Consider the following 14,985-nt stretch of genomic DNA (forward strand, 5'->3'; position numbering starts at 1 on the left):
AGTGCCCTTTGATATTGCCTGATTTATTCAGAAATCTCATGAACTAAAAAGATTGAGATAGTCTGTAGTTTATGATGCTGTGGTACACTATGAATAAAGGTACAGAACTATTTCTGTAAGGTGTTAGATATCCTATTTATTTGAAGATTTTCCCCTCGACTACAGAGGTAACTGAGGTTTTAAGTCTTAATGCGAATGTGAAGGTTTCAGGTATTAAGTATGATAATCTAAGATGGATAAAATTTAGAGGCTCCTTAATTGTAATTTAAAATTTTTTTCTGACATAATTTAGTAGTTTTTGGAGTATTCTAGTTTGGTAAAGGTAACATAGAGGAAGGAAAATTTTTAATTGCTATAAATGATTTTTTTCTTCATAAAAAACATTTTTTAAAAACCCTGCAAAATGGCAGACTTACGCCTATTTAAATTATTTTATTGTGATATACTTCACGCAACACAAAAATCAGCATTTCAAAGTGTACACACAGTGGTTTTAGTATATTCATTATGTTGTGCAACCATCACCACTATAGAATTCCTGAACCTTTCAATCTCCGCAATAAGCAGCTGCATTTCTGTTAGCAATTAGTCTTAATTCCCCCCCTTTTCAATTTTCTGGTAATCACTCATCTATTTTTGATCCCTATGGATTTGCCTATTCTGGACATTTCACATAAAAAGAGTCACACAATATGTGACCTTTTTTGTCTAGTTTCTTTCAACTTAGTGTAATGTTTTCAAGGTTCATCCATGTTGTAGCATGTATCAATACTTCATTCCTTTTTATGCCTGAATAATGTTCCCTTGTATGGATTTATCATATATTGTTTACCCATTCATCAGCTGATGGATATTTGGGTTGTTCCACCTTTGGCTATTATGAATAATGCTGCAATGAATATTCACATGCAAGTTTTTAAGTGAATGTATGTTTTCAGTTCTTTCAGTTATATACCAAGGAATTGCTGGGTCGTGTGGTAATTCTACGTTTAAGTTTTTGAGGAACTGCCAAACTGTTTTCCACAGTGGTTGCAACATTTTGCATTCCCACCAGCAATGTATATAATGCATGAGTCTTCCAGTTTCTCTACAGTCTCAATACTTGTTATTTTTTCCTTTTTTAAAAATTGTAGGCATCCTAGTAAATATGAAGTGGTATCTCATTGTAGTTTTATTTGCATTTTCCTGATGACTAATGATGTTGAGCATCTTTTAATGTGATTATTGGTCACTTGCGTATGTTCTTCAGAGATGTGACTATTCATATCCTTTGCACACGTTTTAATTGGTGGGTTTTTTTCATTGCTGAGTTATGAGTTCTTTATATATTCAGGATACAAGCCCCTTATCAAATATATAATTTGAAAAAAAATTTTCTCATTTTGTGAATTGTCTTTTCACTTTCTTGGTAATGTTCTTTGACACACAAAAGTTTTAAATTTTGACAAAGTCCAATTTATCTAATTTTCTTTCATTTCACATGCTTTTGGTGTTGTATCTAAAAAACCATTGACTAATGCAAGGTCATGCCAATTTTCACCTGTGTTTCCTTCTAGAGTTTTATAGTTTTAGCTTTTACATGTAGGTCTTTGATCCATTACAAGTTAATAGCTGTGTATGGTGTGAGGTAGACATCCAAATTCATTTTTTTTCTGTGTGGAAGCATGTTTAATTTAAAATCTTAAAAAAGCAGCAACTATGAAATCACTGTTTCTTTACTCAAATAAACATATAAAAATTGGAACTATAGAGCATAATTTTAGATAAAATAAAACAGTTAATTGCATTATACATAGGGAAATGAATTAATCATGATAATATTCCCATTGAACTTGTCATAGCTACTTATTTTACCATTTTTTACAGTGTGACTAAAATGTAGAGCTATCTGTGAAGACAGTCTAATGGAACACTTTGATCAACAGTGTTGCTAGAAGGAAGAATGTTAGATAATTAGCTTTAGATGAATTTGGCTTTAACCGAATACAGTATCTGATGGTAGATGTTTAATATTTACTGTTATGATCAGCCCCAAGCATGTTTTCTTTTTTTTTCCACTGTACTAAAAGAGTTAAATAACCTATCCATGGTACCTCCAGGTACTGAGGTCTGCTCCACATCCAGCATCTTTCCATGCTTCAGGAGGTTATAAATTTGCATTGAGGACTGTTTCTCCTAGACTGCTTCTGAAGTCAAGGACAAAGGTGTTAGACAGGATTCATTGTATAATCTGAAAGCCTACTGGCAATCATGAGGGTCCATTTCCATTGAAAATCTTTCAAACCACAATATATTTGATGAGATCTGTTCTAGTCATGTCAAGAATACTGCCCTTTCTCCAGAGCCATTGCTTTACTGCAGAATTTTTGTTATAAGTGGCTGAGCAACAGTTTGTTCCATCTTACAGCCCCTTGTGAGTACTAGTTGTTCACTGATCTGCGGAGTACAGAACACCCTTATAACAATAGCACTCTTTGAAAAATGTTCTTTAAAACCAGAATAAAGCACATTTTGGTCCAGATAATTGTTCTTTAGATGTCAGAAGAATTATTAAATTATTCTTCTGTCTCTTTAAAATTAATATTTTTCTGGATTCTGTTGATATATAGATTATTTTAATTTTTGAATTACTTTGCATTTGAATTTAGAAAATAAAAATACTGATAAATAAAGATGTGCATCCATTATATATAATAATGTAGTAAATAAGATTTGCTTATTTACTTCTATTTAGAAAATTAGCAAACTATCATTTAGCTGTGTTTAAGTTGTATATCAGTTATCATGCTGGTATTGTAACGCTTGGCTTCCACCATTGGCATAGGGCAATATAGTTATTTTCATTCATAACATAATAAACTGCTTATATTTTTTAGTGTTTTCCTTCATGTCTAGCGGAACAACCTTGTACTTCCTCTGACAATGCATGTTAAGTTCAGCTTAAATATTATGTATTTTAAACCTTGGTTGTCTTCCTTTATTCTGAAGGTCTTAGTATTTATTTATTTATTTAGCCCAGACACTCAGATGTAGAAAAATGAGAAACAAGGGAAAATAAAAATTAAATTTCTTACATCATATCACTGACATAAATACATTGAATTCTCCAATATAGTTAGCCATGTTTAGGAAAACTAAATATTATTCTCAGAGTTGCAAGTTTTGAATCACTAGTATTATCATACATAATTTTCAAGAAGAGCTTATCAGGATTTATTTTCTATAATTTCATTATATAGAGAGTAAATCTCATCTTTTATGTGTTTGCTCAAATGCTTAAAACAACCCAGATCATGTCAGAACGATGCTATATTCTATATAAGCAATCCCAACTTGATGATAAATGTTTAAATTTACTGAGCTATGATTTCATACTGACTCATTAGAATGATCTGGTAAGAGTTTTAGTTGAGATGTGTAGTATAACATTGTCACTGATTACAGTTAATGGACTAAAATGTTATTGTTGATACTGTGGCACATTTTATATGTAATATTGCATGAACTTAAGGTAAAGATATTTGATACTGAAAAAATAAAGCTGTAGAAGAAATTGCAGTGATATGATGGGATGAGGGAGAATAAATGAGAGTCACAAGCACAATTGGAAAAAGTAAATGGATAAAAATGATAAAGAAGAAAAAAGAATAATTACGAATAAAGAGAAGATGAGTAAGGGAACTAAAGAAGCAGGCGAAAAAAGAGTAACGTGAGGGGAAATCAGAAGGTAGTGGAGGAAGCAGAAGTGTGAGACCAAAAATGAATGACTTTTAAGAAAATATATTTTGCTAGAGATAGGGTCTCTTGTTAGAGATCCAAGAAGGTGCATAAAAAGGCAATCGGGAGCGGGGGGAGACCTTCAAGATGGCGGAAGAGTAAGACGTGGAGATCACCTTCCTCCCCACAAATACATCAGAAATACATCTACATGTGGAACAACTCCTACAGAACACCTACTAAACACTGGCAGAAGACCTCAGATGTCCCAAAAGGCAAGAAACACCCTATGTACCTGGGTAGGGCAAAAGAAAAAAGAAGAAACAAAGACAAAAGAATAGGGACAGGACCTGCACCAGTGGGAGGGAGCTGTGAAGGAGGAAAGGTTTCCACACACTAGGAAGCCCCTTCACGGGCGGAGACTGCGGGTGTCAGAGGGGGAAGCTTCGGAGCCACGGAGGAGAGCGCAGCAACAGGGTTGCGGAGGGCCAAGTGGAGAGATTCCCACACAGAGGATCGGAGCCGACTAGCACTCACCAGCCCGAGAGGCTTGTCTGCTCACCTGCCGGGGCGGGCAGGGGCTGGGAGCTGAGGCTCGGGCTTCAGAGGTCAGATCCCAGGGAGATGACGGGGGGTGGCTGCGTGAACACAGCCTGAAGGGGGCTAGTGTGCCACAGCTAGCCGGGAGGGAGTCCGGGAAATAGTCTGGAACTGCCTAAGAGGCAAGAGACCATTGTTTCTGGGTGCTCCAGGAAAGGGGATTCAGAGCATAGCATAAACGAGCTCCGGAGACGGGCGCAAGCCGCGGCTATCAGCGCGGACCCCAGAGACGGGCATGAGACGCTAAGGCTGCTGCTGCAGCCACCAAGAAGCCTGTGCGAGCACAGGTCACTATCCACACCTCCCCTCTTGGGAGGTTGTGCAGCACGCCACTGCCAGGGTCTCATGATCCAGGGACAACTTCCCCAGGAGAACGCGTGGCGCGCCTCAGGCTGGTGCAACATCACACCGGCCTCTGCCACCGCAGGCTCGCCCCACACTCCGTACCCCTCCCTCCCCCCGGCCTGAGTGAGCCAGAGCCCCCGAATCAGCTGCTCCTTTAACCCCGTCCTGTCTGAGCGAAAAACAGATGCACTTAGGCGACCTACATGCAGAGGCGGGGCCAAATCCAAAGCTGAACCCCAGAAGCTGTGCGAACAAAGAAGAGAAAGGGAAATCTCTCCCAGCAGCCTCAGGAGCAGCGGAATAAATCTCCACAATCAACTTGATGAACCCTGCATCTGTGGAATACCTGAATAGACAGCGAATCATCCCAAATTTGAGGTGGTGGACTTTGGGAGCAACGATATATATATATTTTTCCTTTTTCTCTTTTTGTGAGTGTGTGTGTGTACGCTTCTGTGTGTGATGTTGTCTGTATATCTTTGCTTTTACCATTTGTCCTAGGGTTCTGTCTGTCCGTTTTTTGTTTTTCTTCTTTTTTGAATTACTTTTAAATTTTTTTATTTTTAATATTTTTTATTTTAATAACTATATTTTATTTTATTCTTTCTTCCTTTCTTTTTTTCTCCCTTTTCTTCTGAGCCGTGTGGCTGACAGGATCTTGGTGCTCTGGCCAGGTGTCCGACCTGTGCCTCTGAGGTGGGAGAGCCAAGTTCAGGACATTGGTCCACCAGAGACCTCCTGGCTCCACGTAATATCAAACGGCGAAAGCTCTCCCAGAGATCTCCATCTCAACGCTAAGACCCAGCTCCACTCAACGACCAGCAGGCTACAGTGCTGGACAACCTATACCAAACAACTAGCAAGACAGGAGCACAACCCCACCCATTAGCAGAGAGGCTGCTTAAAATCATAGTAAGGTCACAGACACCCCAAAAATACACCACCGGATGTGGACCTGCCCACCAGAAAGGCAAGATCCAGCCTCATCCACCAGAACACAGGCACTAGTCCCCTCCACCAGGAAGCCTACACAACCCACTGAACCAACCTTAGCTACTGGGGGCCAACAGCAAAAAGAACAGGAACTACGAACCTACAGCCTGCAAAAAGGAGACCCCAAACACAGTAAGTTAAGCAAAATGAGAAGACAGAGAAACACACAACAGATGAAGGAGTAAGGTAAAAACCCACCAGACCAAACAAATGAAGAGGAAATAGGCAGTCTACCTGAAAAAGAATTCAGAGTAATGATAGTAAAGATGATCCAGAATCCTGGAAATAGAATGGAGAAAATACAAGAAACGTTCAGCAAGGACCTATAAGAACTAAAGAGCAAACAATGATGAACAACACAATAAATGAAATTAAAAATTCTCTAGAAGGGATCAATAGCAGAATAACTGAGGTAGAAGAACGGTTAAGTGACCTGGAAGATAAAATAGTGGAAATAACTACTGCAGAGCAGAATAAAGAGAAAAGAATGAAAACAATAGAGGACAGTCTCAGAGACCTCTGGGACAACATTTAACGCAACAACATTTGAATTATAGGGGTCCCAGAAAAAGAAGAGAAAAAGAAAGGGACTAAGAAAATATTTGAAGAGATTATAGTTGAAAACTTCCCTGATATGGGAAAGGAAATAGTTAATCAAGTCCAGGAAGCACAGAGAGTCCCATACAGGATAAATCCAAGTAGAAACATGCCAAGACGCATATTAATCAAACTATCAAAAATTAAATACAAAAAAAAAAGTTTAAAAGCAGCAAGGGAAAAACAACAAATAATATACAAGGGAATCCCCATAAGGGTAACAGCTGATCTTTCAGCAGAAACTCTGCAAGCCAGAAGGGAGTGGCAGGACATATTTAAAGTGATGAAAGGGAAGAACCTACAAACAAGATTACCCTACCCAGCAAGGATCTCATTCAGATTCGACAGAGAAATTAAAACTTTTACAGACAAGCAAAAACTAAGAGAATTCAGCACCACCAAACCAGCTTTACAACAAATGCTAAAGGAACTTCTCTAGGCAGGAAACACAAGAGAAGGAAAAGACCTAAAATAACAAACCCAAAACAATTAAGAAAATAGTAATAGGAACATACATATCAATAATTACCTTAAATGTAAATGGATTAAATGCTCCAACCAAAAGGCGTAGACTGGCTGAATGGATACAAAAACAAGACCTGTATATATGCTGTCTACAGGAGATCCACTTCAGACCTAGGGACACATACAGACTGAAAGTGAGGGGCTGAAAGAAGATATTCCATGCAAATGGAAATCAAAAGAAAGCTGGAGTAGCGATTCTCATATCAGACAAAATAGATTTTAAAATAAAGACTATTACAAGAGACAAAGAAGTACACTACATAATGATCAAGGGATCGATCCAAGAAGAAGATATAACAATTGTAAATATTTATACAGCCAACATAGGAGCACCTCAATACATAAGGCAAATGCTAACAGCCATAAAAGGGGAAATCAACAGTAACACAATCATAGTAGAGGACTTTAACACCCCACTTTCACCAATGGACAGATCATCTAAAATGAAAATAAATGAGGAAATACAAGCTTTAAATGACACATTAAACAAGATGATCTTAATTGATATTTATAGGACATTCCATCCAAAAACAACAGAATACACTTTCTTCTCAAGTGCTCATGGAACTTTCTCCAGGATAGATCATATCTTGGGTCACAAATCAAGCCTTGGTAAATTTGAGAGAATTGAAATCATATCAAGTATCTTTTCTGACCACAATGCTATGAGACTAGATATTGATTACAGGAAAAGAATCTGTAAAAAATACAAACACGGGCTTCCCTGGTGGCGCAGTGGTTGAGAATCTGCCTGCTAATGCAGGAGACACGGGTTCGAGCCCTGGTCTGGGAAGATCCCACATGCCACGGAGCAGCTGGGCCCGTGAGCCACAGCTGCTGAGCCTGCGCGTCTGGAGCCTGTGCCCCGCAACGGGAGGGGCCGCGATAGTGAAAGGCCCGCGCACCGTGATGAAGAGTGGCCCCCACTTGCCGCAACTAGAGAAAGCCCTCGCACGAACCGAAGACCCAGCACAGCCAAAAATAAATAAATAAATAAATAAATAAATCTTAGAGCTTACATCCTTGTCCAGACATTGGGCTGATTGCCACTTCTGTGCCTTGTCAGATGCTGTTCTCTCTGCCTACCTATCCCAAGTGAACCCCAAGACACATCTACTTCTTAAAAATGTAATAAGTACTGAACAAATATAAAGGGTTTATAAAACATGTTTCAAAAAGTGTAACATACAAAGAATGACAATAAAACAAACAGCCGTGAACTCACCAATCATCTAAAAAAAAAAAAAAAATACAAACACATGGAGGCTAAACAATATACTACTTAATAACCAAGAGATCACTGAAGAAATCAAAGAGGAAATGAAAAAATACCTAGAAACAATTGACAATGAAAACATGACGACCCAAAACCTATGGGATACAGCAAAAGCAGTTCTAAGAGGGAAGTTAATAGCAATACAGTCCTACCTCAAGAAACAAGAAACATGAAACATCTCAAATAAACAACCTAACCTTACACCTAAAGCAATTAGAGAAAGAAGAACAAAAAACCCACAAAGTTAGCAGAAGGAAGCAAATCATAAAGATCAGATCAGAAATAAATGAAGGAAACAATAGCAAAGTCAATAAAACTAAAAGCTGGTCGTTTGAGAAGATAAACAAAACTGATAAACCATTAGCCAGACTCATGAAGAAAAAAAGGGAGAAGACTCAAATCAGTAGAATTAGAAATGAAAACGAAGAAGTAACAACTGACACTGCAGAAATACAAAGGATCATGAGAGATTACTACAAGCAACTGCCAATAAAATGTACAACCTGGAAGAAATGGACACATTTTTAGAAAAACACAGCCTTCTGAGACAGAACCAGGAAGAAATAGAAAATATGAACAGACCAATCACAAGCACTGAAATTGAGACTGTGCTTAAAAATCTTCTAATAAACAAAAGCCCAGGACCAGATGGCTTCACAGGCAAATTCTATCAAATATTTAGAGAAGAGCTAACACCTATCCTTCTCAAAGTCTTCCAAAATATAGCAGAGGGAGGAACACTCCCAAACTCATTCTATGAGGTCACCATCACCCTGATACCAAAACCAGATAAAGGTGTCACAAACAAAGAATATTACAGGCCAATATCACTGATGGACATAGATGCAAAAATCCTCAACAAAATACTAGCAAACAGAATCCAGCAGCACAGTAAAAGGATCATACACCATGATCAAGTGGAGTTTATCCCAGGAATGCAAGGAGTCTTCAATATACGCAAATCAATCAATGTGATACACCATATTAACAAACTGAAGGAGAAAAACCATATGATCATCTCAATAGATGCAGAGAAAGCTTTCGACAAAATTAAACAGCCATTTATGATAAAAACCCTCCAGAAAGTAGGCATAGAGGGAACTTACCTCAACATAATAAAGGCCATATATGATAAACCCAACAGCCAACATCGTTCTCAATGGTGAAAAACTGAAACCATTGCCACTAATATCAGGAACAAGACAAGGTTGCCCAATCTCACCGCTATTATTCAACATAGTTTTGGACGTTTTAGCCACAGCAATCAGAGAAGAAAAAGAAATAAAAGGAATCCAAATGAGAAAACAAGAAGTAAAGCTATCACTGTTTGCTGATGACATGACACTATACATAGAGAATCCTAAAGATGCAACCAGAAAACTACTAGAGCTTATCAGTGAATATGGTAAAGTAGCAGGATACCAAATTAATGCACAGAAATCTCTTGCATTCCTATACACTAAGGATGAAAAATCTGAAAGAGAAATTAAGGAAACATCCCCATTTACCACTGCAACAAAAAGAATAAAATACCTAGGAATAAAACTACCTAAGGAGACAAAAGACCTGTATGCAGAAAACTGTTAGACACTGATGAAAGAAATTAAAGATGATACAAACAGATGGAGAGATATACCATGTTCTTGGATTGGAAGAATAAACATTGTGAAAATGACTATACTACCCAAAGCAATCTGCAGATTCAATGCAATCCCTATCAAAGTACCAATGGCATTTTTCACAGAACTAGAACAAAAACTTGCCCTATTTGTATGGAAACACAAAAGACTCTGAATAGCCAAAGAAATCTTGAGAAAGAAAAATGGAGCTGGAGGAATCAGGCTCCCTGACTTCAGACTATATTACAAAGCTACAGTAATCAAGACAGTATGGTACTGACACAAAAACAGAAATATGGATCAATGGAACAGGACAGTAAGCCCAGAGATAAACCCATGCACATATGGTCACCTTATCTTTGATAAAGGCAGCAAGAATATACAATGGAGAAAAGACAGCCTCTTCAATAAATGGTTCTGGGAAAACTGGACAGCTACATGTAAAAGAATGAAATTAGAACACTCCCGAACACCATACACAAAAATAAACTCAAAATGGATTAAAGACCTAAATGTAAGGCCAGACACTATCAAACTCTTAGAGGAAAACATAGGCAGAACACTCTATGACATAAATCACAGCAAGAGCCTATTTGACCCACCTCCTAGAGAAATGGAGATAAAAACAAAAATAAACAAATGAGACCTAATGAAACTTAAAAGGTTTTGCACAGCAAAGGAAACCATAAACAAGATGAAAAAGACAACCCTTAGAATGGCAGAAAATATTTGCAAACGAAGCAACAGACCAAGGATTAATCTCCAAAATTTACAAGCAGCTCATGCAGCTCAATATCAAAAAAACAAACAACCCAATCCAAAAATGGGCAGAACACCTAAATAGACATTTCTCCAAAGAAGATATACAGATTGCCAACAAACACATGAAAAAATGCTCAATATCTTTAATCATTAGAGAAATGCAAATCAAAACTACAATGAGGTATCACCTCACACCAGTCAGAATGGCCATCATCAAAAAATGTACAAACAATAAATGCTGGAAAGGGTGTGGAGAAAAGGGAACCCTCTTGCACTGTTGGTGGGAATGTAAATTGATACAGCCACTATGCAGAACAGTATCGAGGTTCCTTAAAATACTAAAAATAGAACTACCATCTGACCCAGCAATCCCATTACTGGGCATATACCCTGAGAAAACCATAATTCAAAAAGAGTCATGCACCACAATGTTCATTGCAACTCTATTTACAATAGCCAGGACATGGAAGCATTCTAAGTGTCCATCAATGGATGAATGGATAAAGAAGATGTGGCACATATATACAATGGACTATTAGTCAGCCATAAAAAGAAATGAAACTGAGTTATTTGTAGTTAGGTGGATGGACCTAGAGTCTGTCATACAGAGTGAAGTAAGTCAGAAAGAGAAAAACAAATACCGTATGCTAACACATATATATGTAATCTAAAAGAAAAAAATGGTTCTGAAGAACCTAGGGGGAGGACAGGAATAAAGATGCAGACGTAAAGAATGGCCTTGAGGACTGGGGAGGGGGAAGGGTAAGCTGGGACAAAGTGAGCGACTGTCATGGACTTATACACACTACCAAATGTAAAATAGATAGCTAGTGGGGAGCAGCCGCATAGCACAGGGAGATCAGCTCTGTGCTTTGTGACCACCTAGAGGGGTGGGATAGGGAGGGTGTGAGGGATTCGCAAGAGCGAGGAGATATGGGGATATATGTATATGTATAGCTGATTCACTTTGTTATAAAGCAGAAACTAACACACCATTGTAAAGCAATTCTACTCCAATAAAGATGTTATTTAAAAAAAAAAGGCAATCAGGGAAATAGAAAGCTGTGGAAGTAAGGTAATATTTGAGTTTGGCCTAGGTGTGTATCTTTTTAAATAAAGTTTTGGGGAAAATTGTATAAGAATGTGAATTTGTTCAGCATATAATTCTGCCTAGTCATTATGATAGACCATAGTTATATTATTAGCTAAAGACTGAACAAACTCAAATTTTCAAAAAGTACAAAAAATTTTAATTAAGAAATTTGCACATAAGAATTTTGTTGCTAGTTTCATAGTGGAAAGTGAACATTAGGTAAAGTATATTTATAATAAAAATAACTAAGCTATCAGTGTATGAAAACAATGATCAGTTCTACTTTATTGCTAAAAAAAAATAGAATTCGTCAATTTACAGATAGGCCTTAGTGCCTGTTAATGATGGAACCATTGTTTTACATCCTGTTTGTCTAGCCTGAAGGCAAACAATCATGAAGATCAAATATCCCAAATAGTCTTTGTTTTTCATTATTTTAATAATTAACTCATTCAATGCATTCAAAACATAACTGTTTAGAAATTTGAAAAAAAGTGGCAGGAAGAGCATTATTATTCATGTTTTCATTTTATGTTATGCATTTGTTCAACTATCAAACTCTAATTGGTATAAAATACATTTTTTCTACCTATGGTTACATTGCCCTTTCAGTGAAAGTAGCTTTTAGTACCATCAGGCAGATTCCTTTTCAATAGGCCAATATTTCCCACCCTTTGCAAGTGTTTGGTGCTTCTCTTACTTCTGCTTATATGACATTTGATTCTTAATCTCCCCGTAAAATTTCCCAGTGATATATAGCTTTAAAATTAAAGGGGTCATTATGGAATTTTTGAGAAATGTTTAAAATCCTGTGAGTTACTTGTAATCACCATAGTATATTATTATACTAGATCTGAAATAATTCATTACTTAGATTATTAAATTAATAACTAAATTTATATAAGATATTAAAGAATTAAATTCACTTTTATGGTTATTAAAAATTCATAAAAACTTTTATGTTAGTGTTGAAGTTTTATTTAGCTTGTTGACGCTCATTGAGAGGTTTACTTGTATATTTTCCATGCTGTTATATTTTAGTTTTTTTTTTTAATGGTTTCTTTTTTGGGTACTTAATTTGAGTAAGATCCAGACTTTGATTTTTGTTTTTAAACACTTTTGTCTCTGCCTCTCAAAAAGGATCTCATCTTGTGCTCAAATGTTTGAGATAAAAGCATACAAATCTTCATTGAATTCTTGGGAATTAGCCTGAACTAGGCTAAGAAAAAAAAATAGCCTCTTATTCTTAAGTCAAGAAAAAAATATTTTCATTTTCTTGTGCCGACTCCTCATTGCATCTTCATTTAAACCAATCTTTTTATTTCACTAAGCTCAGTATGTTTTTGCTGGAATATTCTTTAAGAATAAGGCCCAGGGAAAATAACTAACTAAACAGCTAGCCTAGTCAATCAGAAAAGCTTGTCTTATTAAGTATAACTTGTTAACTGTATTGGATTACTATACATTTTAAAAAGGAGACTTCCCCTTCCCCATATCTTTGGCAAAAATTTTAGATAACTTAATGACAAGGAAAAATCTTTCCCCACTTAGGCTTAGAAAGCTGTGATATTTGAAGTAAAAAGCTTCATTTCATTTTTGATGTAATTATGAAGGCTTTTGGGATGCTGGGATTTTGTTGCTGGTACATCCTGCATTCTATCACTGTCAAGTTTGCAAAATTGTATTGGAATTTACTTGAAATCATATTAATTAAAACGTTCCTTCCAATGTTTCCAGGGAAGTCCCTGAAAGACCTGATAGAACCAGACAGGGGATAAGTACAACCTTTCCCTGTGTATGCCTGTCACACATATACACACACACACACACTCATAGTGAGTTCAGCCTACATTTCGTTACAGTATTGTCTAGGAGCCGGAAACAGAAGATTTCTATAAGTTTCCCTTCCTACCCAAAAGAAACTAATAAACCCAGAGGACTGACATGTAATCCCTATGAAATAGCAATATAAGTTCCTTCCTATTTACTCCTCTTTTTTAAACAAAGAAACAAACATAGATGGTTTTTTTTCCCCAGATGTATTCCTCACCTTCAAATCCTTAAATGAATTTCTCAGTGTTAGCTCACCTTTTGTATTTCAAATGCCCTTCTGACTTAATGAATTCTCCAGGCTCTTCATTCTCACAATTCTAAATAAATCAAAATTTGGGAGGATAGGTTGAATAGGACAAGAAATCAAGCATATGATATCCTTGTTTGTGATGCTTTTCTATTATGTAGACCTTTTTTGAGAGATAATAATAAAAAAGTTTTTTGCCAAGAGGTGACATTGAATTTCTTATTTTATTGATTTTTTTTTTCCTCTGGAAAAAAGCAATGAAACACTTTGCCATTGGTGAGACTTGGATATATTCGTATAACAGTAAAAATTTTAGTATTTTCTGTATTGAAATGCACTGTGACAAAATTTTGGAGAAGAAATATTTAATCATTTTGACCACCTACTTTAAGAATTATAAACTATTAGTATCAGTATACACAAAAAGTTAATTTTGTGTGGATTATGCATTTGTTTTTAAAAATAATACTTTTTTAATCTCATAGTTGTGGCTAGTTCTTTATATAATTTACTTTTTAAACCCATTTTTGGGAGCACAATTTAAAATTTCTTTGAAATATAGTATTTATCATAATTAGTACTAAAAGAAAAAGGCTTATTTAGCTTATAAATGATTTCCATGTATAGTCACATCATGTATGCAATTAAAGAATTAAAGAATATCATAGTGGTAGAAGTAGAAATCAAACTGTGGACTCTTTGAAAAAGTCTGATTGGGACTTCTCAACGTTCTTTTTTTAAATCAGTCAGATGGGTTTTGGATAATATAAAATGGAACTTTGACCAGTAAGTTTTAAGCCTCTTCGTGTGGTACAAAACAATGCAGGCTCTCTTCAAAACTAGTTCTCATTTACCAGAAAGGTACTGTATTTTATCCCTATGTAGAGTTCATAATATCAACCTGAAAAACCTGATTGATGTGTGAATATTTGTCTTTCATTTATTGTTAATTCTGATTTTTCCGATTTATGAATTACTTTCTCATGAGGCATTGTGCATATTATATTTTGAGAACCTTAAGGGTTAGTGCATATGATTATACCTTACCCATAAAGTACTCTTATCACCTGGGGCAATTTAGTTTCTGTGGGTAATAAATATAAGCAAACAAAAAACTTTTTACTTGCAACCGGAAAATGTGTGATTTCATCTATTATTAATTAGAAACATTTCAACGAAACATAACCAACTCTTAGTTATCTCTATTTGTTATTAGCACTTGGCCTCCTAAAATAACAGATAATTTGCTTTCCTGCTGTGCTCATGACTTATATTCCTCCCTTGTTTTTGCCATATGTTTGTAATTGAACATTGGTGGTTTCAATGAAGCTATTTCACCTAAGGCTTTGTCTGCCATTGCTGTACAGGATCAGGACCA

The 14,985-nt window shown here is 36.3% G+C and overlaps 1 protein-coding gene across 5 annotated transcripts in view; it reads left to right on the forward strand.

Annotated features, from left to right (window-relative positions):
- The window catches only part of FER (FER tyrosine kinase), a 467,575-nt gene that overhangs the window by 214,444 nt on the left and 238,146 nt on the right, over nt 1-14,985 (forward strand). The gene's annotated exons all lie outside the window — the stretch shown is intronic.

This window comes from Balaenoptera acutorostrata, chromosome 2 (genome assembly GCF_949987535.1).
Source record: "Balaenoptera acutorostrata chromosome 2, mBalAcu1.1, whole genome shotgun sequence".
Lineage (NCBI taxonomy): Eukaryota > Metazoa > Chordata > Mammalia > Artiodactyla > Balaenopteridae > Balaenoptera > Balaenoptera acutorostrata.